The 25,370-nt window shown below is 41.9% G+C and overlaps 2 non-coding genes across 2 annotated transcripts; both read left to right on the top strand.

Moving 5' to 3' along the window:
- The first annotated feature begins 314 nt into the window (after positions 1–314).
- TRNAW-CCA (transfer RNA tryptophan (anticodon CCA)) lies at positions 315–387 on the top strand. The gene has a single exon. It is a non-coding gene; the product is annotated as a tRNA-Trp (tRNA).
- Positions 388–24,247: 23,860 nt separating this feature from the next.
- On the top strand, positions 24,248–24,319 carry TRNAC-GCA (transfer RNA cysteine (anticodon GCA)). The gene has a single exon. It is a non-coding gene; the product is annotated as a tRNA-Cys (tRNA).
- Positions 24,320–25,370: the final 1,051 nt, after the last annotated feature.

The following is a 25,370-nucleotide window of genomic DNA, read 5'->3' as shown; positions in this document are numbered from 1 at the left end:
GCCAGTTCTGTTTGATGGCCCCTGTGGATGCTTCCTCAGCCACAGCTTTAAATAATGTAAGGTGATGCTAAATTGGAATTATCTTGGCACAGTTAACTGCATCTGAGATTTAACTGAGTTTAGGCCAAAAGATTTCATTTTTCAAGTGGTTTGCCAAAATGGCTAAAACAGAAACAAGAAGGCACTGCTTTAAATATAGTTTGCTTCCTCTTCTGTTCAGAGAGTTATTGGCCCACTTTGAAACTGGAGAAAGCTCTCCAGGGGACAAAAGCAACGATCACTTCTTTTAGTTTAACTACAGGTAGGACAGGGCTTCCCTGGTGGCTCAGAGGTTAAAGCGTCTGCCTCCAATGCAGGAGACCTGGGTTCGATCCCTGGGTCAGGAAGATCCCCTGGAGAAGGAAATGGTAACTCACTCCAGTATTCTTGCCTGGAGAATCCCATGGATGGAGAAGCCTGGTGGGCTATAGTCCATGGGGTTGCAGAGAGTTGGACACGACTGAGCCACTTCACTATACACTATACAGGTAGGACAGCCACTCAGAGACATTGAAGGGTTTGTCCTGGCACTTTCATTTGGGTTTACCCGAGACAGTGCTTTGCTGCTGCTGCTGCTGCTAAGTCACTTTAGTCGTGTCCGACTCTGTGTGACCCCATAGACGGCAGCCCACCAGGCTCCCTCGTCTCTGGGATTCTCCAGGCAAGAACACTGGAGTGGGTTGCCATTTCCTTCTCCAATGCATGAAAGTGAAAAGTGAAAGTGAAGTCGCTCAGTTGTGTCCAACTGTTAGCGACCCCATGGACTGCAGCCCACCAGGCTTCTCCGTCCATGGGATTTTCCAGGCAAAAGTACTGGAGTGGGATGCCATTGCCTTCTCTGAGTGCTCTGCTAAGAACTTGCTAATGAAAAAGCAATATTATTAATGGTTGGCTGTGCTTAGGAATCTGGGCAAGGGGATCAGCAAGATCTAGAAAGATGTGTATATATCTCCCTTAAACAGAGGTTTGCCCACTGTAATCACAAAGTAGCAAAGGCAGCTTCAGGGCTGAGCTGGAAGACTTCTGACACATAAACACAGAGAAACACAACCAGAGCCTGGGGAAAAGAGGGCTGCCATCACACGGAGAAGACCCCTGTTGGTTTCCTTGAATTGTTCGTCTGTGTCCCTCTTTGCCTCGCCAATCGGAAGGGGCTTCACTGAACTGTGCTCCCACTCTATACAATGTTTGTTGCCCAACTTTAGGATGAAGCCAATTCCACACTGGTGCTTTTCCATCTCCTCACTATAAAATAGGGGAATTCCAGTCCAGGAGGGTAAGAGTCTTTGTGATCAGACGAACCAAAGATTGTTGACAAAGGGATAAGGCACATCTCAGGGGAGGCTGTGTGGGAGCTCTGGACTCTGAGCAGTACCTAGGAGAAAACTTTCCTAGGTTTCCTGTAGCTCAGATGGTAAAGAATCTGCCTGCAATGCAGGAGACCCAGATTCAGTCTCGGGGTCAGGAAGATCCTCTGGAGAAGGGAATGGCAACTCACTCCAGTATTCTTGCCTGGAGTATCCCATGGACAGAAGAGCCTGGCGGGCTACAGTCCATGGGATCGCAAAGTCAGACACGACTGAGTGACTAACACTAACACTACTAGAAGAAAACACGAGAATTAGATGTTAGAGAGGAGGAGAGTGCTGCCCTGGAGGGAATGCTGATGGACAGAAGGCAGAGACAGAGCAGGGTGAAGTTTGTCTGAGGACAGTAAACCTATTTGGCAGGAGAAGTAAGTCCCATCTTATCCGTCATTTAAATCTTTAATCTGCTAAAATTAATTGAGTTTTTCTATAGGTTGAGTACTATACTAGAATCCTGGGGAATCAAGAAAAAAAAGACAGTTTATCCTCAAATAACTCAGAGTCCAATGGAGGAATCAGCCTGGTAAACCAGTTCAGAGTGATTGTGATGGATGCTGTGGTAAGAGGTATCAACGAGTGCCTTGAAAGCTCACAGAGAGGATGGCCTGATTGTCTGGAGGATCACAGAAACCTCCATGGAGGTGATGACATTTGGATGGGGTCTGGTGGCTCAGACGGCAGAGAATCTGCCTGCAATGCGGGAGACCTGGTTTCGATCCCTGAGTTGGAAAGATCCCCTGGAGAAGGGAATGAATACCCACTCCAGTATTCTTGTGTGGAGAATTCCATGAACAAAGGAGCTTGGCAGCCAAAGGAGTCCATGGGGTCACAAAGAGCTGGACATGACTGAGTGACTTTCACTTTCTTCAACATAAGCAGGAGCTTGCTAGGTCTGCAGAAGAGAGCTCCAGCCAAGAGAATAAGTTTTCTCTAAACCTTTCCTCTATTATTGTTCACCATGAACCTTCACAGTTTCCTTAATGGTTCTCAACGATGCCAGACTCACTTTTGGCCCACTCTTTCAGCTTGTTACCTGTTGTATGTGCCACACTCTGGATGCCCACTCCTTTATGCCAAGGCCCAGCACCTCCCTGAAGCTTTCCACATGATCTCTCCAACTCTAGTTCATGGGAGAAATGACACGAATGCTGATACATCTGAGATTTCCAGCGATCAGGCAAGACAGTGCACAGCAGTGTAAGGACTGGCATAAATTAATATGAAACAACTGTTCATGGGGGTCCTTCTACGCCTGCGCCCAAAATCATCTCAGGAAAATGCAACACCAAGTTAGCAAGTGGCTGTCACTATTCCAGCTCAAGGTGTTCTTTCTCTGCTCAGAAATTCTAAAACGCTCTTAGTTTGTACTGCCAATTTAGAATATATAAATGCTTCATTTTAAAAATAAATTCATCATTTTAATTGTTTCTTGTGTGTCACTAAGTAGACAATAGTTGGTTGTATAGTCAGCTATTATCTACCTAACTTGACCATAAGGTCCTTCAGGACAAGAACCAACTCTCATGTTCCTCTATCAGAAACATGACCCTGCACCGCAGGGCACCTGTAGCAGTCCCAGTTACAATGATTACTTGATGGCCCTACTCAGAAAATCCCACGAACCAGCCCTGTACTGGAAACATCCATCCACTCAACTGAAGGTACACAGAAAATATTCGATTCATTGCTTTTCTCCAAAATTTCCCAACCATCTGGTCCTGAAGACAAAATGTCTCAGAGCCTTGCCTCGTATGTGACAGCAGCTCTAAGGTATTGATTGGATCTGATACCATTTCTTTTATGCAAATGATCCTTAAAGCTACGTCTCTGGCCCCGACACGTCGCGACATCTTCAAGATTCCCATTGTCCTCCAACCTCAGTCACTAAACTCAATGTGTCCGGAATGTCCAGTACGTCTTCATCCTTACCCCTGCTCTTTCTCCTTCATTCTCTGTTTCGGTGAATGGCATCCATTCTGTGGCTCAAACCAAGACCCCACGAGACATCTTTCACTTCTAAAAGGAGTAACTGTAACATTGATCACTTGAAGTGCTGTGCTCTTGAGAGTGAAAGGAGGCGCTAGTAAGTAACTACTCTGACGCAACCAGGATCCGTGGTGACTCTCCTGCTTATTTCTCTCACCACTTGATGACCCATCAATCAATCATCAAGTCTTGTCAGTTCCATCTCCTAAAGATCTCTCAGACTCCACTGACCCCGTTTTTGTTGCCTTTATCTCTTGCTCTCAGTTTTGCAGTTTCCAGTCCATATTCTACCTAACAGAGGCATCTTTCTGAAATATACATTTGAGCAAAACTCTTCAGTGGTCTTGGATTTTATTTTTAAAGAAACAAGTTCAAGCTCAATATTGTCCCCATTTCCCATTTTTAACCCCCACTTTCACCGCCCTCGTCTCTTATTACCCTTGCGATTTACACTGCAACCAGAGGACGGTGCTTTAGGTTCCCAGCAAGTGCCGTACTCTTTGACCATGCAGCCTCTCCACATGCTGGGCCCAATGCCCCAAACCCTTCTGTTTTCTCACATCTTTCACGTGGTGAACTATTCTTTACCCTTCAACACCCCTTCAATCTTAGCCCAAGGTTTACAACTAACCTCCACCCAGCAACTGGAACGCCTCAGCTAAAACATAAATCTAACCATGTCATTTATTTGATTGAACAATTCAGTGATTTCTGATCTCCTGCAGCAGAAAATTCGACCTTCTTAGTGGATCTCTGCACGTATTGAGTTTCACTGCTCTACGTTTGCTCTCACCATTCCTTGTGCCTGGAATGCCTTTCCATATTTCTGGGGGTAGTGCTGGGTTTCAGTCTTGGTTCTAACACTTATTGGTAGGTGATCTTTGGAAAATTTTTAATCTATCTTTGTGTGTTAGCCTTATACTCAGTACAATAAAGATAATCATAGTATTAATCTCAGAGAGTTTGGGGGGAAGGTGACACAAATGAGGATTTTAAACAATGTACATAATAAACTCTCTGAATATTAGCCATCATTATTAGTATCCTTATAGTTACTGATGTTCTAGACATTATCTCCTTCCAGAAATTCCTGCTCAGTCTTCACATTTCATTCATTCATTCAGTATACAGTTTTTAAACCCTACAAATCTTCTACACATTCTCTGCTGCTGCTGCTGCTAAGTCACTTCAGTCATGTCCGACTCCGTATGACCCCATAGACAGCAGCCCACCAGGCTCCCCCGTCCCCGGGATTCTCCAGGCAAGAACACTGGAGTGGGTTGCCATTTCCTTCTCCAAAGCATGAAAGTGAAAAGTGAAAGTGAAATCGCTCGGTCATGTCCAACTCTTCGAGACCCCACGGACTGCAGCCTACCAGGTTCCTCCGTCCATGGGATTTTCCAGGCAAGAGTACTGGAGTGGGTTGCCATTGCCTTCTCTGAGACATTCTCTAGATACTAAGAAATAAAACTGAATCAGGTAGTGCTTGCTTTCAAGAATATCAAGATGGTGGTAATTTCATAGTAATGTCTCAATATCATCTGTTCCTATGGCACCTTCTCCATGAGGCTGTATGATCTTCAGAGACATAAACAGATATATTCACTCTTGATCCCCCAGGGCCTGGTATACTTACTGGCACACAGGAGGTTCTCAAGTAATATTTGTTGGGATATATACTGCACTTCAGAGAAGGCAATGGCACCCCACTCCAGTACTCTTGCCTGGAAAATCCCATGGAGGGCTGCAGTCCATGGGGTCGCTAAGAGTCGGACACAACTGAGCGACTTCCCTTTCACTTTTCACTTTCATGCATTGGAGAAGGAAATGGCAACCCACTCCAGTGTTCTTGCCTGGGGAATCCCAGGGACGGGGGAACCTGGTGGGCTGCCGTCTGTGGGGTCGCACAGAGTCGGACACGACTGAAGTGACTTAGCAGTAGCAGTAGCAGCAGCATACTGCATTTAATCATTCTAGTCTCACACAACTCTTGGCAAATACTATGCAAGTGAGTCTCAAATCCATAAAAACCACTTTATACCAGTTCTAAAAATTGTCCTTGTTTCTGCTATGCTAGAGAAAATAAAAGTGCTACCGTACTGTTTCATGAGAAATCATGAGAAACACTGGGCTGGATGAAGCACAAGCTGGAATCAAGATTGCTGGGAGAAATATCAATAACCTCAGATATGCAGATGACACCACCCTTATGGCAGAAAGTGAAAAAGAACTAAAGAGCCTCTTGAGGAAAGTGAGAGAGTGAAAAAGTTGGCTTAAAGCTCAACATTCAGAAAACTAAGATCATGGCATCCGGTCCCATCACTTCATGGCAAATAGATGAGGAAACAGTGGAAACAGTGGCTGACTTTATTCTTTGGGGCTCCAAAATCACTGCAGATGGTGATTGCAGCCATGAAATTAAAAGACGCTTACTCCTTGGAAGAAAAGTTATGACCAACCTAGACAGCATATTAAAGAACAGAGACATTACTTTGTCAACAAAGGTCCATCTAGTCAAGGCTATGGTTTTTCCAGTGGTCATATATGGATGTGAGAATTGGACTATAAAGAAAGCTGAGTGCAGAAGAATTGATACTTTTGAACTGTGGTGTTGGAGAAGACTGTTGAGAGACCCTTGGACTGCAAGGAGATCCAACCAGTCCATTCTAAAGGAGATCAGTCCTGGGTGTTCATTGGTAGGACTGCTTGAAGCTGAAACTTCAATACTTTGGCCACCTGATTCGAAGAGCTGACTCATTTGAAAAGACCCTGATGCTGCAAAAGATTGAGGGCAGGAAGAGAAGGGGACAACAGAGGATGAGATGGTTGGATGGCATCACTGACTCAATGGACATGGATGTGGGTGGACTCCGGGAGTTGGTGATGGACAGGGAGGCCTGGGGTGCTGCGGTTCATGGGGTCACAAAGAGTTGGACACGATTGAGCAACTGAACTGAACTAAACTGTACTCTTTTTTTATTTCTGATAATTTCAGAAGTCTGAAAACTTTAGACAAAAATATGTGACAGCCTGTTAAAAGTTATGGGATGGGAATGAAACATTTATTTAGACTAACTTTTCTTAGTAAGCTTCATAAAAATAAATATTGTATATTTCTCTGAAGCATTAATATCAGTACTGTATTGTGGGCAAATTTCAGCAAGGATCATCCAAACTTCAAGTCTTCTGTCTGTCCCGCTTTCCATACATCCATCTATCCACCCATTCATTCACCAATTAATGTCAGTTAAGCTTAAACTCTATCAAAAAATGGTGTCAAGTCACTAAAGTCTTAATGCATCTCAGTCTTTCTTTTTTTAATATTTTAATTTTATTGGAGTATAGTTGGTTTACAATGGTGTTAGTTTCAGGTGTACAGAAAAGTGATTCAGTTATACATAAACACATATTCATTATTTTTTGGATTCTTTTCTCATATAGGTTACCACAGTATATTGGGTAGAATTCCCTGTGCTATAAGTAGGTCCTTGTTGGTTATGTATCTTATATTAACATACAGTAGTGTGTGTATATTCATCTCCAGATTTATTCCTCCTTCCCCCAGATTTCCCCTTTGGCAACTGTAAGTTTGTTTTTGATATCTGTAAGTCTGTTTCTACTTTGTAAATAAATTCATTTGTATCTTTTTAAAATTAGCTTCCACATGAGTGATATCATATGTTTGTAGTATTTCTTATAGAGTCATCAGCATTAGAAGTAGGATAAAAGAAAAAGACAATATGGATGTATAATTTCTCCTTAACACGTTTATTATGGGTATTTTTATCTCATCATAAGCACTTTTATCAGTGTTTATGAGCATCACCAACTCGATGGATATAAGTCTGCGCAAACTCCAGGAAACAGAGGAGGACAGAGGAGCCCGATGTGCTGCACTCATAAAGAGTCAGACACGACTGAGGACTGAACATGCCACATTTGGGGATAAGTTTTTTTGAAGAAAGAAAAATATTTTTTTTTACATTGCTTTGGGAAAGCAAACCTTAATAAATAGGTAAAAGTCTTGAGAATTTAGTAGAACTAGGACTTCAAGGCCTAATGAGCAAATGGAGAGAAATGATCATATGGTTCAAAGTTAGACAGTAAACCTCCCATTGCTCGCTTGGCAAATTGTAATCATTATCAGTGCCAAGTACGCTAATAACACTAATAAATCCAATCCCCCAAACCGAACTTAATTGACCTGGAATAATTGCAAAGAATACCAGTCATAGTAAAAGGGAAAATGCTTATCATGGACTCTGTCTATGTTGCACACTCTCAGAAGCAACTTGTCAAGACACACTTTTTTTAAGGAAACCCCACAAGAGCAAATCAGTCACCAGAGTCCGTGGGGTTCTACCCTCTCCAAAAAGTCTGATCTGTATTGAATCAAAGAAGAAAACTCTCCAGGCTTAGACATGTCATTCCCTGAATAGTTGTAGAGCTCCACCTGCTGAACAAGGAACAGAAAGCACACCCTAAAGCCAGGAAATCTCAAAGGTGATAAAAAGTTGGGATCAAACCTGTGATGACAAGAAAACCATCACATAATCTTGCGAGACCTCATTTTTAGAAGCCCTGAGCCTACTACATTTCAGCCAAATTCAGTTAACTTCGTTAAACAGCAACAAGCAAAAGTTGTATTATTTACTTGGCATCATCTATCCCTATGAGAATAGTCAGGAAGTTGGGGGAATAATATAGGGCAATTTCCAAGCTCACCTGTCTTCCTTCTACTGTATGTGGGGACCTTTAGCTCCTAACCCTATATAGAACCAAGACAAATATATCCATCTGTGAATAACAGATGACAGCATTACAGAAGAGCTTGCTTTCTCTCTCTGGTCCAAAACCACTGCCACACTTTTCAAGTGTTTCCCGAGAGGATGGACCATCAGCACTTCCTAATGTGTGATGCTCACTTGCTCTTCTGAAAGCAACCCATGAGCTCAGAGGCAGCATCTGAAGTCATTTTCTTCTTTGGGGTGCTTTTTAGTAGCATGTGTCTTGAAATCTGAAGAGTCTGGCAGTTAAGACTTCTTCCATGAAGGACCTTAGGAAGACATTCTGCCAAAGAACAACTCTCAAGCCTTCTGGTCTCCCTTGTTGTCCGAAAGATTCTAATTCCTCATTAGCAATTAGTCATTGTTTTCTAGGATCCCAAAGGCTTTCCTGGTTACCCCTAAAATGTAAATACTTTCTTCTATGTTTTATCTGTGACTTTTGCTCCTTCACTTTGAATTCTATTTTACTGTTTGCTGACTTATTCTGGAATCATCAGCTCAATGGTTGGGTACCTCCTGTCCCCTCCTGGTGCCCAGAAGCAGCTCTCTGGCTGGAGGCAGTCATCTGCAAGGGGACTCGTGGATAAGGACCACAGGAAGCCTCTGAGAGACCATGTGAATCAGGCCAGCCTTTCCAAGTGCTGAAATGAACCTGCAGGAGCCTTGCAGGCAAAGGTATATTTTGGGAGGCACTGTATATTAAAAGTTAAATCCCTTGTTTCACATGAGTATCTCTCTCTTGCTCGCTTGCTCTCTCTCTCTCTCTCACATACACACACACATCCTGAGACAAAATAGATACAGTCTTTCAATTCTCATTACATCTGATTGTCTCTCTCTTTTTCACTCTTTCTATTTCAATCTCTGTGTCACTGTCTCTCTGTGTCTATCTTTATCTACTTCTCCCATGTTACTTTCCCCAACATATCCCTTTAAATAAAATAAAGAAATCCTATCGTCAAATGGCTGTCACTAATTGGTCACATGAGCCAATGTGACCTACCCCATTCACAAGTTATTCTTCTTGAACTACAGAGACCTGAATGGATAAGGGTTTTCCAGGAAAGAAGAAATGAATGTTTTTGTATCAAGATTTGGATGCTTAAAAATGGACTAGCATGGGAATTCCTCAGTAGTTAGGACTCTGATCTTTCACTGCCAGGGGCGAGGGTTCAATCCCTGGTCAGGGAAATAAGATCCCACAAGCCATGCCACGTGGCCAAAAAAAAAGAATGGTCTAACAGTCTGCCAAAAGATACAGATAAGAGGAATACCTCTGGAAATACAGAGTGCCCTTCTTCTAACTATGCCCAGGCAATAATCAGGAATTCGATAACTCTCAAGGAGTGCTATGGAGCTGAAGCCAAAGTCCCATGATGCCGTCAGGATTCAGATAAAGACTCTTCTGATGATTTTGGAAAATTGATTGTATTCAACCTTTACTATAGGCATGTCTCACACTAGTGTTCCACAAGTTTGTGATGAAAAGGACTAAAGGCAATTTCTTGTTTCCATTCCTCCCCCACATCAGTGGCCACATCAACATCTGGTGGACATTCTGAGTGGAATGTTAAACAGCCTTCCTGATTGGGAGGAGGAAAGTGGAGCATTAGTAAGAAAGAAGAGGAAAGATAATCAGAGAGGACAAAAACAAAGGAGAAAAGCACTTTTAAGAAACTTGGAATAAATATATTCCAACTTGAGAAACAGGTGACAATAAATGAAAATTTACTAAAGGTACTCATTTCTAAAGTAGATTCTAAGAGAGTGTTTTTCACATACGAAATTGGCATAGATTCTAAACGGAGACCACCTAGTGCTGTTAAAGATTCAGTGGAAAAGGGACTTTTAGGCTTGTCATAAAAGGGTATGAAGGTTTTGGAAACCAGTCTGATGAAGCATCAAGACCCTTAACTTTCCTTTTCATGTCCCTGGACACAGTAATATAGAATTTTGGATAGAATTCTAAGCATATATTCTGAAATAGATTTAAAAATTAATGCACAGAGATGTTCATTACAGCATTATTCATCTTGGTTAAAGAAAACAAAATTGGAAACAATCTGAATATCTTCCATTAGGGACATAGTTAAGGAAAACTCGTTTGCAAGTAGCTTTAAATATAGAGAAATGTTATAAAAAAGATGCTATGAGAAAAGATATGATCTAAAACTATGATGATAGGAGTAAGAAAAACTGAATGTGGACTTATAAGTACTTTTTTCCTTTTGATTTTTTGAGGTCTTACAAAATCTCTTATAATATGAAGATATTTCTTCAACAATCATCCTCAGAAAACTGAACTCAAAGGCAAAAATGCAAACACTTGTATAAACCTTCTGACCAGACACACCAACCAACTCTCTGGTGCATGACTCCATGAGAAAAGAAACTGTATAAATGTTTCTTTCTGAGGTTCTTAGACTCTCTGACAACTTTCTATGTTTATCCTTTATTGGATTAAAATTACCACAGCCCCAATTACCAAACCACATGCAGAATTTTCAGAAATCCTTTGGAGCAGCTGCCCAATCCTCCAGGGTTTTTCTGCAGTTGCAGACTTCAGAGGGTTTAGCTAAACGGGGTATTGCATGAAAATATCGTGTTACCAGTTGACTTGCAAAAGTTCTTTGGTAAGATTTTAGTAACCATGTTTTGGTGAATAAATGGAGCAAGGAGAGTGAATCATGTCCTGAGATGCCTTTGTCTGGGAAAACCTATTTTTGGTTAGAAACCTCTCCCCTTAGGACCTTAGGGGTGGGTGCAGGGAACCATCACTGTCAGCAGTACCTACATCTGTCTAAATGTAGTAGACTCTATTATACAGAATGAGGTACGTCAGAAAGAGAAAGACAAGTACTGTATATTCATGCATATATACGAAATCTAGAAAGATAGTGCAATGATCCTACATGCAAGGAAGCAAAGGAGACACAGAAATAAAGAACAGACTTTTGGACACAGTGGGAGAAGGAGAAGGTGGGATGATTTGAAAGAAGAACATTGAAATATATACATTGCCGTATGTAAAATAGATAGCCAGTGGGAGTTTGATGTGTGATGCAGGGAACCCGAAGCCAGTGCTCTGTGGCAACCTGAAGGGATGAGTTGGGGACGGAGATGGGGAGGGGGGTTCAGGAGGGAGGGGACACGTGTATGCCTGTGGCCGATTCCTGTTAATGTATGGCAGAGACCATCACAATGTTGTGAAGTAATTATCCTCCAACTAAAATAAATAAATTATTAACAAAAATAAATGTGGTAGGCTCTCACAGAAACTGTGGGTCTGATAGCTCAACCTTGTTCTTGATTTGTCTATTCTGGAGAGTTATAGTTGTCAGATATAGGTACAGGGAATATTTTCATAACAATAACTTTTTATAGGTAATCTTTCTTTAACTTTTTATTTTATGTTGGAGTACAGTTGATTAATATGGTTGTGTTAGTTTTAGGTGGACAGCAAAGTAATTCAGTGACACATATACATACATATTTTTAAATTTTTTCATGAAATACAATTTGTTGGATTTCCTTCCTGTTAGTTTTAGTGGTTTTATGTCCTTTCTAAGAAATTTTTACCTACCCCAAGTCACAAAGATACTCTTCTATGCTTTCTTCTAGGATCCTCACAGTTTTAGCTTTTAATTATAGGTCTGTGATACATCCTGAATTAAGTTTTATGAGGTATAAGTTCAGGTTCCAAGTTGATTTTCCTATGCATTTGTTCAACTGTTCTGAAACTATCCTTGTGGGCACTGTGTAACCTGATCGGTGATTGGCCCGTCAGCATCCTGAGGTTTCCCTGCCGTAACTCTAATTGCATGATAATATCTCGAAATGTCTGTCTTTGTGTTTTCCTTTCCCCAGCATCCTGGTGCTTGCGTGACTTTTCTGTTTGTCAGAGGCATTTGCTTTGCCTGGAGGAGAAGTAGGATAGTTAAGTAGGAATTTAAAAAGCAGGAAACAGTCAATGTTCAGTATTTCTTTTTAACCTCTAAACAGGCTTTTGAATATCTGAAAAGAAGTCCTGAGGGAATCAGAGAACAGAATTTAGACCACAAAAATAGAAGTAGAAAGAGGATGAAAGAAAAATGGAGCATTGCTTCCCCACCAATACATATAAATAGAGGGTCATTTGGGTTGAGGAGCAGGAGTGTGTGGGGTAGAGGATGTACATGACCTTAGAAGAGGTGGGTACTGGGAATGCGAGGGCTGACCGGGCAGGACAGATACAGACCAGCAGGGTCAGCATCACGAACATTGCTAACCATAGTGAACAGCGCTGGGGATTCCTGGTGAAGCTCAACCAGTGCCTGTAGACCATTGGTTGCCTTTCCAGGGCATCCTGCAATCTACCCAGCTGGGGAAGTGTTAGCTATTCATCTTGTCCTTGGCAGCTTCCGTTTTATAGTTCAATTGTTTGTTGCTTTCCATCTGGAATGTATAGGTAGTCACTGCTCCCCTCCATTTACTAAGAGCTTAGGGTCCCCATAAATTCTTCTCCCGATTCTTCTTTGGGGTGTTTGGGCCCTGAAACCCAGAGATGAGATGGTAGACAGTTCCTGTATTAAGACTTGAGTGTAGGGGGAACAATAGTGAAACCATTTACGTCACACGCTTACTATATAGTATTGTAATAATTCCTGCACTTTTCCTATCTTCCACTAGATTGTATGTTTAGGAGGGCAAAGATCTTGTCACTCTTGGTCAATATCAGACCCCGATGCCCAGTGCAGTGCCTGGTATGTTGTGGGCCCTCAGTTAGCACTATTGAGGTAAATTAATGATTCAGTAAAGAATGAGTGATTTCTAAACACACTGACTTTAGTGGGTTCCTTAGAGAGAATATCAAGATGATAATGCTTTTTATCCTAAACATGTAAGGTCTAAAACTTTAAAAAATTAAGAAGCTAAACTATTAACAATTATATTTTTAGACTTTCCTGTTTTGTTGTTAAGACTTCCCAACCTTGGAAGTCTGTTCACAGTCTCCCATATTCATTCTTTGGAGTCTTGTATATATTCAGTGTTTCAAATGGTGAAGTCATTGAAAGGACAACACCCAGAGAGTTAGAGCAAGCGTACAGGCCATCATGAGAAAACTCCATTTCTTCTATTTGCAGGAAATAGTTTGACAAACATAAAATTATTAAACTTTTTCTTTTGTACTTGTGGTAGAGAGAATAAGGGTCCTCCAAAAATGTTCATGTCTTAATCCTTGGAACCTCTTACCATATATAGCAAAAGGGATTTTGCAAATGTGATTAATTTCAGGATTTTGAAATGAAGAGATTACCCTGGATTCTCCAAGAGGGCCCAATAGAATCACAAGGGATCCCTTAAGACAGGCAAGAAGGTCAAAGTCAAAGGAGATGTGATGATGGAAACAAAGAGGGAGATTTGAAGTTACTCTATTTCTGGTTTTGAAGGTGGAAGAAGAAGCCATGAACCAAGGAATGTAGGCAGCTGCTAGAAGCTGGAAAAAAACAGATTCTCTCCTGAAGCTTTCAGAAGGAGCACAGTCCTGCTGACTCTTTGATTTTTAAGCCTTCTGACCTCCAGAATTAGAAGCTAATAAATTTGCATAATTTTAAGCTACTAAGTTTTGGGTCAATTATTATATAACAACAAAAAACTAACACAGTTCTATAAACTTTACCAGTTGCATTAGGCATATTCAGAATGCTGGCTGAGAGGGGCTTGAGAAGAGCTTAATGAGGTGATGCTCAACTGGGACAAAACAGGAATTCTATAAACAGATCAGGTGATGCTAAGGAATTTAAATTATTCAGTTATGTATAAATTGCCTCATGAATATTTATAAGCATATGTCTGAATATCATAAACATATCCAGATTTTATATTTTTATATATATATATACATACATATATATATATATGCACACACATCACACCCAAATACACACATATATACTATCTTGGGACAGGTGTAAACAAAAGAGTGTGATATAAGAGTACCTAATCCATTTTTAATTACACATGCCTTACCCAGACTTTCCACATATAGTACTGTACTTGAAAAAATAATGTTGTAAAAGTTAGTTTGAGAAGTGGGAAATAGAGTTCTTGGGAAGTAAATGAATGAATGATTAGAATTGGTTAAATTAGATTAAATAATGATGTGCCTGTGTTTCGTGGTGGACCAGTGACTGATTTCATTGGGTTTTTCCAAAGACTGAAAAATACTGATCCTTGAGCAAAGCTGAAAAAATTCTGTTTGCTTTATCTAGTCCTAGGGTCAAGTTTAAATGTATAAATAGAAGCCATGAGTCGTGCTGCCAACTTCTAAGTCTGAAATCTACCCCAGTTACAATGTTTTGAGAGATACCAATGAGACCCTCATAGTCAAAAGACACCCTCCACTTCCATTGTAATGCCTGAAATTCAGTTAGCAGCAATTTGTTCATTTAGGTGACTAAGATTTTTTACCTTAGTTTTCTCTTAAAATGCCAACATCCGTATGGATAGGGAATCTCTCCAGGTCATTATCACCAGCTACCTTAGCAGGAATAATTCATGTAGATTCCTTTCTAGGGGAGTAGGAGGTGGGAAAGGTGGGGAATACTAAAAAGGAAGAAAAGAGGACACCAGAATGTGCCTAAGGCTGGCCATAGCCAAGTTTAAGAACTCTGCACTCAAACAGTTACCAAACTTAGCTGCAAACAAAATTGCAAAGTAACAACTGCTACCAGATTGCTCTGTCATCTATCCCTACAACAGCCTTGTTTATTAGGTGGTAATATGATTCCAGATTTAAAGATGCACAAAGTAAGGTATAGAAGTGAGCTTGAAGTGGACAAGTCAGGACTAAGTTTAAGTGCCAAGTCTGTAGGACTCATGATGCAGCCCCCATTCCTCTCGTGAAGCTTCTCTTTGGTACCAGCCTCTTCCTGCGCTGCCCCCTGACTTCCCATCTCAGACGCTCTGTGCTCTCCTGTCACCCTGTCACCCAAGCCCTCTCACACTAGAGCCCCCATTTCGATTGACTTCACACTCCTATCCTATTTTTTCCCTTGGCAGCAGAGCTGGGGTTCATTTAACTCAAGGAGGGTTGCAGAGGGCATAGAGACATGCCTGAGAAGTCTCCCATGGGCTTAGCAGGAAGTTCAAAGGGGCAGAAAGTTAGCAACCCACTGATTCAGTAATAAGCAGCAAAGCATGACCGCACCTGTATTCATTCAATGACCAATGAAGGCCACTCTTCGCAGGGTGCTACAGTAGCTGCCAGACAACTGAAGTCAGAGTTTGGGAAACCTGAGAGCATGCAGCGGAAACGCAGCCACACAAGCAAGCCTTCAGTGTAGGAAGAATAAAACACAAAAGAGAGTCTTATGCTGGAGCCCCAAACAGTGGTCCAGGATTGGAGTTTAGTACAATAAACAAAGCAAGAGTCTGATTGCTAGACTAGGACTCCAGGTGAAAGTCAGCTGAGCACAAGTGTGCCTTGACTTTGACTGACTCATCTGAGCCTCAGAGTTTCTGCCGGCTTCCTGGAGCTCAGCCTGCAGCTGATGTTGTATAGGCTGGGCCAGTGTTTTTCAAGCTGTGAGTCATGACCCATCCATGGTCATTAAGTTGGTTTAGTGGGTAGTAAAGAGCACTCATGAAAATAAATAAAATAGGGAGAATACCATGTGAAGATGAAGGTAGATTGGGTTGATGCTTCCATAAGCCAAGGGCTTCCCCTGTGGTTCAGCTGGTAAAGAATCCACCTACAATGTGGGAGACCTGAGTTCCATCTCTGGTTTGGGAAGATCCCCTGGAGAAGGGAAAGGCTACCCACTCCAGAATTCCGGTCTGAAGAATTCCACGGACTGTATAGTCCATGGCATTGCAAAGAGTCGGACACGACTGAGCAACTTTCACTTTCCATAAGCCAAAGAATGCCAAAGATAGCCAGCAAAACACCAAAAGCTGAGACAGGGTCATGGAACTGTCTCCCTGAAGCCCTCACAAGGAAGCAGGTTTAAGAACTCTGCACTCAAACAGTTACCAAACTTAGCTGCAAACAAAATTGCAGAATAATCATTGCTACCAGAGCAATCTATCCCTGTAACAGCCTTGTTTATTAGGTGGTAATATGATTCCAGATTTAAAGATGCACAAAGTGAGGTGCCTACTGGCACCTGTTCGTGAACTTCGGTCCCCAGAACTGTGAGAGAATACAATTCTGCTGTGGAAGGCACGCACTTTATGGTACTTTGCTACACAGCCAAAGCAAACTAAGACACATTCTCCAAGATCTCACCCAAGTTGGCATTTGTGCTGGAGGAAAACGGAACTTTTTCTAATACCACTTCTTTCCTTCTACTTGAGGTCAAGAGCATACCTCCTGTTTCTCCTCCTCCTCCTCATTACTGCCCCCTACCCATCAGCCCCTATCCTGGAGGCATTTGGGGGATGGAGTGAGCTTGTAGGGTGGTCAGGGTAGGTAAGTTGGGGTGGAGGGGAGGGAGGTTATTGCAAGTTCCCTTTTCCTACTTCATCTCCCACCAGCAGTTCAAACAGAACAAAATAAGACGCAAGACCACTGATCAAACTTAGCTCTGCGTCAAAAGACCAGCTAGTTCTAAGACTAAGGCAGACCATCAGGGCTGATGTGGCTTGGCATCTCAGAGGAGCAAAGAGACCTTGGGTAGTGCCTTCTCACTCCTTCATCTGTTTTCCTACAAATGCAGACCCTCTTTGGGTAATGAGAAAAGGAAAAAGCAGATCTGTGGAAGGCGAGCCAAGGCAATCCATGCTGGGCTGCCCCCAAATTAGACTGGAACCTTCACCACCTAAGAAAGCAAGGCACCGGCCCCCTCTGTGAGCCTGGATCCACATGCACATGTTGGGAGCAGGATGTGCAGTGTAGATCTGAATTGTTCCAGCTTCCAACGTTGCACCCAGGCCTTAAGTGGAATCACTATCTGTGGGAACTTTTGACAAGAGCTGGCAAGCTGAGCTTTTCTTTGACATGTAGCCGGGGGCGTAGCACTTGCTCTCACATGAGAGGCAGGGCTCTGCAGCCTGTGTGAGCCACAGGGCTTACCCACCTTCAGCAGGAGGGGAAATTGCCCTGGTAAATTACCAAGTGAGGGGGAAATAGGAGTCAGAATCTCTATAGCGGAATTTATTGTGAAGTTCCAAGATTTTGCAAGAAGAGACCGTTTGGACGTGTGGTGTCGTGCATGCTGCAGGCTCTCTTAAGCCAGGAAAGCTTTAATTTTGAATCACGAGAAAAGCCGTGACACATGATTTGAAAATATCCGGCCGTGCTTTGCCTTCCCTTACGGCAAATAAAAGTCTTGAAATAAAAATGTTTCCACGGATTTTCAGATCTTTGCATGGGTTGCTCCTTTAGTCACACGTTCTCTTTGATATTACTCACCGGCAGCTTAAATGGAAGTTATTAGCATGAATGAACACTCTTTTCTTAATGGCTGGATGAAATCCGTTGTGAAGCCCAAACAGTCAGACAGAGAAAAGCAATTAATAGAATTTGCCTTCCTCTAAAAGAAACTTGGAGTGTTTGTGCAGTCATGTGCTGAGGGAAATGAATATGGTGGTTGGTTGTGGGGGAAGGGGGCGGATAGAACAGACCCTGCCCACAGGTCAAGTCGCAAATGCGCTCCAAGTGAAAAACCCAAGTCTGCGACCTCGAGGAATTGCATAAATGTATCACAAGACAAGATTTGGCTCAATGCCTAGAAGCCGATGAGGTCACAAAACCGAGTACTCAGAAAATATGCCGTGGACCAGACTCTCATTCTATTGCTTTCCACCATAGAAAGAGGATCTCTTCCTCTTTTCTCCTGCCCCCCAACTGCCTGTTATTAGAAGTAAAAATGGGATTGCCAGGTGTTTAACTTATGTAATCTTACAAAGATGCGACATGTACTCTCTCATCCCACACTCGAATTTTAGCTGTGGCTCTTCTTGCTCTGTCTGGAGGCATCTCAGCAGTTAATGGGAATGATTCAAAAGATGCTACTCCAATTCTGGCTATTTTAAGATCCTTAGCTTTTCTTAGCTGTGGATTTCTTCTGTCTAAATCTGCCCGACTGAATTGGAAGCTGCCCAGAATCATCTTCTTTGGAAATTACATTTGTGCATCTAGGGTATATTTGTCGTTCCGCCCACACTCAAGCCACTTTTTGAGAAGTGCAGAGCAAGTCATGTGACAGTCATCAGTGTATTTGCACCCTTTTTTTGTTTAAAAACATAATCTGCATTACAAATTGCACCAATTCCTGTATGTAGTAAGTCATCATTCAATAAAAAGCCCAAATGTATGCCTGTCACATTCAACATAATAAACTGCAAGTAAATACATCTTTTCTTAGTCCAAATCAGTCAGTAAATGATGTCTTTATTTTCTCTGTTATGCACCAAGTTTGCAATCAGCTTGATTCTTGATTCTCTGAGGCCAAGACCGCACAGCTTCAGAGCAGGGGAAGAGCGTGTTTTGTCAGAAGCGTTTGGACATCTGAGGACAGGAACGTAGCCAAAGCAATCCATGTCTCCAATTCTTTGCTTTACTTTCTTCTCCTCACTCCAGTATTATCACCATCACCATCTTAACCTCCAGGTAGAAAAGACTTATTACACAGTGTCTTCATCGGAAGTGATGCTATTAATATGGACGAGACATTGTTCCCCGCGTGCTGTGGATGAGTCTGTGATTCATAAAGACGTATGGTATAGAAGAAACACTTCGGCTTTTTTAAAATTTCTTGATTGGAATATAATTGCTTTACAATGTTGTGTTAGTTTCTGCTGTAAAACAATGCACTTGGGCTTTAAAGTAAGACAAGACTGGGTTAGGACTGCTGTCTTCTAACATACATTAGGTTTTTGTCTTTGGAAATACTGCTTAACCTCTGAGATCTTCTATTTAGTTGTCTACAAGATGAGGATAATAGATGCTTTCCAAGATAAATGTGATGACTTTAAAATACATGTGTGTTGTGCTAGGTACACAGTACCTGCTCAATTAAACTTTAGTAGCATAGATATGGTCTTATGGAAAAAGGCAAGCAAGCCAGGCTATATTTACTGTGGACAACTTAATTTTTTAAAAAGATTTTAAGTCTTTACTGAATTTGTTACAATATTGCTTCTGTTTTTTGTTTTGATTTTTTAGCCATGAGGCGTGTGGGATTTTAGATCCCCACCAGCGACTGAACCCACACTTACTCCTTTGGTACGAGAAGTCTTAACCACTGGACTGCCAGGAAAGTATTAATAACAGTGGTTATCATTCTGGCTACCACAATCTCCTTTAATTGTGTAACAAGTAAGGTCGACTTATCATTTCCTTTTTGTAAATGAAACTGACACTCAAATATAAGTCAGACTTTTCTGCCCTAAATTTGGATTCCTTTTTCACGAAGATTATAACCACTCCATTGCCCTCTCTTTGTACTTCAAACAATTCAAGCTTATTTCTGCCTTCAGATCCTCATACTAGCTGATTTCTCTGCCTCAAAAACTCTGCTTTCAGTATTTTACATATCTGACCACTTCTCTTTACTTGCGTTTCAACTCAAATACTCCCTCCTCGAAGAAGTCTTCCCTGACTACGCTGTTTAATGCAAGCTCCTCATCCCAGCCACAGCCCCAAGTTCCCCCGGAAACTTTATATGTTTCACTGACCCAGGGCCCTCCTAGCAGTGCAGGAGTCACATGACATAATGGTTAAAACTGAGGGCTCAAGAATTAGGTGGTCTGAATTTAAATGTTACTTGTACCACTTACTGGCAGGGTGACCTTGGAAAGTGACTTGATTTTGCTTTCTGTACTTCCATTTCCTCCTCTATAAAATGTGGATGATGATAATGTCAGTGGCAGCATAAAAGTGTTGGGCGGGATTAAGTGGATTAACACACATGGAGAGGATGTGAATCAGTGTCTGATGAAGACATGCAATAAATGTGGATGAAACTTTCAGGGTTATGGGACACACCTCATTCTCCGATGTTATCTTATCTGCGTGTGTTTGTTTATCATCGTCCTCACCACAGGGAAGGCATGGAGCCTCCCATCTTTTTCACCATTCTGTCCCCAGAATCTAGAATGGCACTTAGTAGGGACTTGATAACTATGTGATGTTAATGAATGAGAGAACATTAGCTGTGTGTATATTAGAGACCAGCAAGCAAAGGTGTGATGAGAAAGAGGTGAGGCTAGAGTAGCTGCATATCTGGATGAGATGGTTTCTGGGGACTTTCTGCTTCTGTTTCACTGTGTATCAAGCATTTATTCTCTCTGTGCCTTCCAAAAGCCCTCTGTTCCTCTCTTATCTTGTCTCTGGGCACGCAAGGAAAGACCTCATCTAACCAGCATCTCCACAGGTGTGCTCAAGACCCACGGGTGTAACTTCATAAACCGTTACAACTCAAGGAAAAAAGTCAAGTTGAACTCTTTAGAATAATAGCAGATTTAATGGCTACTCAAGAAAGGTGAGCCATGATCCATAAAAGATCAGTATCCTCGTAAAAATAGAGCAGGATCCAGAAGTGAGCAAAGGTGGGGAGGGGAAGAGCCTTGACAAAAGCTGCTTCACACACACATACACACTCTAACACCATTAAATACTCCCCCAGGCAACACACCAACTGTGTCAGTCATTGTTTTAAGACATTTTTAGTGTATAGAGCCAGAAAATATATATATATGAGATAAAATGCCCGATGAGTTCACACTGATATTTTCTATTTAAATTCAAGATTACAGAGTTTTTTTTCCTTGAACTTTTCTATATTACATTCATATCTCCTCTCTCTCATAGTAAGAATCCTGGTTCCAAAGGACACTGGGAACAACAGACTTAGAATATAGCATAATTATTTGTTTAAGCTACAAAGCATAAACAACAGTCTTGGAAAAGCAAGCTAATTCCACCAAAACCCGTGTAATTACAGAAACATTTTACAAAGTTTTCACACATTCTCTCCATTTTTAACAATCATCCAATATCTCTATTGTCAGAGCGTATATCCATTACATACTATAGTCTCTTCCTTTGAGTCTCTTTTGGGCTTAGTTCTAAAAGTAACAATACGCTTAATGTTCGCCAATTGTTCTTCTGTAGATGTCTCTCTAGTTATTTTGGTTGTCCAAAGATCATTCTTTAGTAGATCTTCAGGAGGAGCTCATACAAACAATATTCCCTGCATTCATGCATGTTTACTACTTTGTCTTAGTTATATCTGAAAGTCAGTTTTGCTGGGAATAAAATCCTTAGCTCACATTTTTCTTTCTTTAATGTATTATATATACTTGCATGTCTGAGTGCTAAGTCATTTCAGTCGTATCTGACTCTTCGCACCCCTATGGACTACAGTCTGCCAGGCTACGCTGTCCATGGGATTCTCCGGGCAAGAATACTGGAGTGGGTTTCATGCCCTTCTCCATGGGATCTTTTTGACTCAGGGATTGAACCGGCTCTTGTGTCTCCTGAATTCGCAGGTGTGTGCTTTACCACTAGTGCCACCTAGGAAGCCCTATATGTACATATACATACATATATGTTATCTGTTTACTCCTGTGATTAAACAGTCTGATGATAATCCAATTTTTCCCTGTATAAGTTGCATGTTCTTTTTAGCTAGATGTCCAATAGATGTTTTTCCAGTAATTTTATTGCCAAAAGCCTTGGTATTGGTCATTTTAGGTTGATGTTCTCATGCGTACAGTATGGTTTTTCCATATATTGTTTCAAAACATTGCTCTGTCAAAAAAGTTATCTTCAGTTATAGGACTTGAGAGGATAAATGAGATCACATAAAGTGCTTAACACCTTACCTTACATATATGAGAATTCAATTAATGTTAGCTATAATGTAAAAACTCAGTGGTAAAGAACCTGCCTGCCAATGCAGGAGACCTAAGAGATATGGATTCGATCCCTGGGTGGGGAAGATTCCCCGGAGGAGGGCATGGCAACTCACTCCAGTATTCTTGCCTGCAGAATCCCATGGACAGAGGAGCCTGGCAGGCTACAGTTCATAGGGTGGCAAAGAGTTGGATGCAACTGAGGTGATTTAACACACACGCACACACGCACACACGTAATGTAAATAACAAAATTCAGAATCCCTCCTCCTCGCCCTGAAAAAGATGAAGGAACATCTTTAGCTTCAGATTTCTAAGAATTTGAATACAATGCTTGATGGAAAGAGGAATGATGGAGCTGAAGCAGCTGTGCTCACCAGGGGCTATCACGAGCGAACATCCCCACACAGGCACATGGTAGCCAGCAGGACTTGATAAAGATGTGCTGTGACTTTTGAGCTTTGGAGCCAGAAACCCCTTGAAAATTAACCATAGTCCTTGGAAACCTGGAGCAATGTAGAGTCTTCACGTGTGCAATGTATTGTCTCGTTACTCCTGATAGGCCTGGTCTTATTTTTATACAGTTGGAAGTTGGGATCAATTATGTCTATATGAAGTGCTGAACATTTTGTCTGCCCCATTAAATCTCTCTCACCAGGCCGATCCAAGGTTTGAAATCTGCCCCCACGAACTATCCCCACAAGGATAGCTCAGGTCGTAAACACACAGCTGGTCTTTGAATCTTTCTCATCCTGATGACAAAATCCTCTGCATTCTGGTCTACCTGGTTTCACATCGTTTAAGGCACCCATCAGAACCATAGCATCTTGATGGGGTATGTTCTCCCGGCCTGTCTTGAAGAAAAACCATACCTTCGTTCCAAGCATTTTGCGTGCAGGTCCCCAGTGCCAATCTTAATAGTCGGTCCTAATGATGCTTGACTTCACGAGTACATGTGCTCTATTGACTCGAGCTATATTAAACCTGTTGGACTCAGCTCCACGAATGCCAGCAAGCTTTGGCCTGTGTTACCTCTTTTGCCCTTAGTCTTCTCCTGCTGCTTTGCTCCAACAAAAGAGCCCTCTTGAATGCTTTTCCCTGCCAGGCTAGCCAGGCTGCAGGGTTGCTACCCACATTCCACGGTCAGGCTGCATTGTCGGGCATTATGTTCCAGTGTTTACTTAGAACGCCACTGGGGACCTTTTTCCTCTACAAGGTCACTGACTGTGATAGAAAGTTTTTCAGAGGCTACACAAGCAAAAAGCAGGTAAATATCAAATATATGGCTCAGCCACTTTGTGTATTTAAAATTGTCAACAAGAAAACAAATTATAAGAAAATAATAATAAATATTATTGTTTCATATCTTGGCTCTTTTAAAAGGAGAGATTGGGAGACGAATGAAAGGAGGAGAGAAAATAGCATTGAAAGTTTAAAAAAAAAAAGTGCTGATGGATGGAGTTAAGACCCAAGGTTTAAAGACAGCAGTTGAATATACATACATACATACACACACATATATAGGTTTTATTCATACACGCACACATATGTATATACATATATATTTAGTACTGTGATAGTTGATTTTTTTCTATTTATGTGCTGCTTGTAAGAAAAACAATCAAAATATTAGGATCTAGAAAGGTTGAAATTAAAGGATAGAAAAAGGTATCTGTAAAAATATCAACTGTGTTGTTTTCTATGGTATGTAACAAATCATCACAAATTATACTGCTCAAAGAATTTCAGGGGAATTCCCTGGTGGTCCAGTGGTTAGGGCTGCGTGCTTCCATTGCAAGGGGCAAGAGTTCAATCCCTGTTTGGGGAACTAAGATCCCACATGCTTTGCAGTGCAGCCAAAAAATTTTTAAAAATAGGTGGCTCAGTGAGCAAAGAATCCGCTTGCCAATGCAAGGAGACATATTCTAATGCACATATATGGAATCTAGAAAAATGGTTCTGAAGAATTTATTTACAGGGCAGCAATGGAGAAACAGACATAGAGAATAGATTTATGGACATGGGGAGAGGGGAGGAGAGGGTGAGACGTCTGGAAAGAGTAACATGGAAACTTACATTACCATATGTAAAATAGATAGCCAATGGGAATTTGCTGTATGGCTCAGGAACTCAAACACGGGCTTTGTAACAACCTAGAGGGGTGGGATGAGGTGGGAGATGGGAGGGAGGTTCAAAAGGGAGGGGATATATGTATACCTTCCAGCTTCCCTGGTGGCTCAGAGGATAAAGCATCTGCCTGCAATGCAGGAGACCCAGGTTCGATCCCTGGGTTGGGAAGATCCCCTGGAGAAGGAAATGGCAACCCACTCTAGTATTCTTGCCTGGAGAATCCCATGGAGAGAGGACCCTGGTAGGCTGCAGTCCAGGGGGTCGCAAAGAGTCGGACACCACTGAGCGACTTCACACACTCACACACACATATGTATACCTATGGCTGATTCATGTTGAGATTTGACAGAAAACAATAAAATTCTGTAAAGCAATTATCCTTCAATAAAAAAAACAAATTAAAAAAATAAAAAATAAAATAAATTAATTTTTTATAAAAAGGTTCAATCCCTGGGTTGGGAAGATCCCCTGGAGAAGGAAATGGCTACCCACTCCAGTATTCTTGCCTGGAGAATCCATGGACAGAGAAGCCTGGTGGGCTACAGTCCATGGGGTTGCAAAGGGCAATATTGTAAAGTAATTAGCCTCCAATTAAAATAAATAAATTTAAATAAACAAAAAAACAACTTAGCGACTAACCAACAACAACAAACAACAACATGTATATTCACACGTATCACATGCTTATGATAGATACACATTCCTAGATAGACAGGGAAGTCCACGCGGGGTTGCCTACTCTTCTGGCCTCCCTTGCTCTCTGTTTCTCCCTCTCCAGCTCCTCGGGCTGCTCTTCCCTGAGGACCCGCTGCCTCCTGTGGCCCGGTTCCTGAGCCCATTGTGAAAAGGAAGACTGGACAGCCACCATCCCACTGATCGTCGCTAAAGGATCTTAGAATTGCGTCTCAGGACCCAGACACGGCTTCCAGTTGCCCAGCCTCATCCACTCCACAGCCTCATTTGCAGTGAGTCTCTGTGACTCCTGAGGAAACCTGGAAGCTTGGCGGAGGGTGGGGGTCACCGGTTCTGGGGCTCTGTTCCCCACTCAGTTGCTGCCAGTGCCATTCTTTAACCATGGCCGAAGCTTATTCCTCCAGGCGAGGTGGGTTCCCTCCCACAAGAATCACTTTAGGAAAGAATAGAGAACACAGAAGCAAGCCTGATATGGGAGTGAGCAAAACTGCGCTCTTCTCTCTGAGGCCTGGAGTAGTTTTGGCCT

Source organism: Bos javanicus, chromosome 23, assembly GCF_032452875.1.
Source record: "Bos javanicus breed banteng chromosome 23, ARS-OSU_banteng_1.0, whole genome shotgun sequence".
NCBI classification, from domain to species: Eukaryota; Metazoa; Chordata; class Mammalia; order Artiodactyla; family Bovidae; genus Bos; species Bos javanicus.
This window is presented reverse-complemented; position numbering and strand designations above follow the sequence as displayed.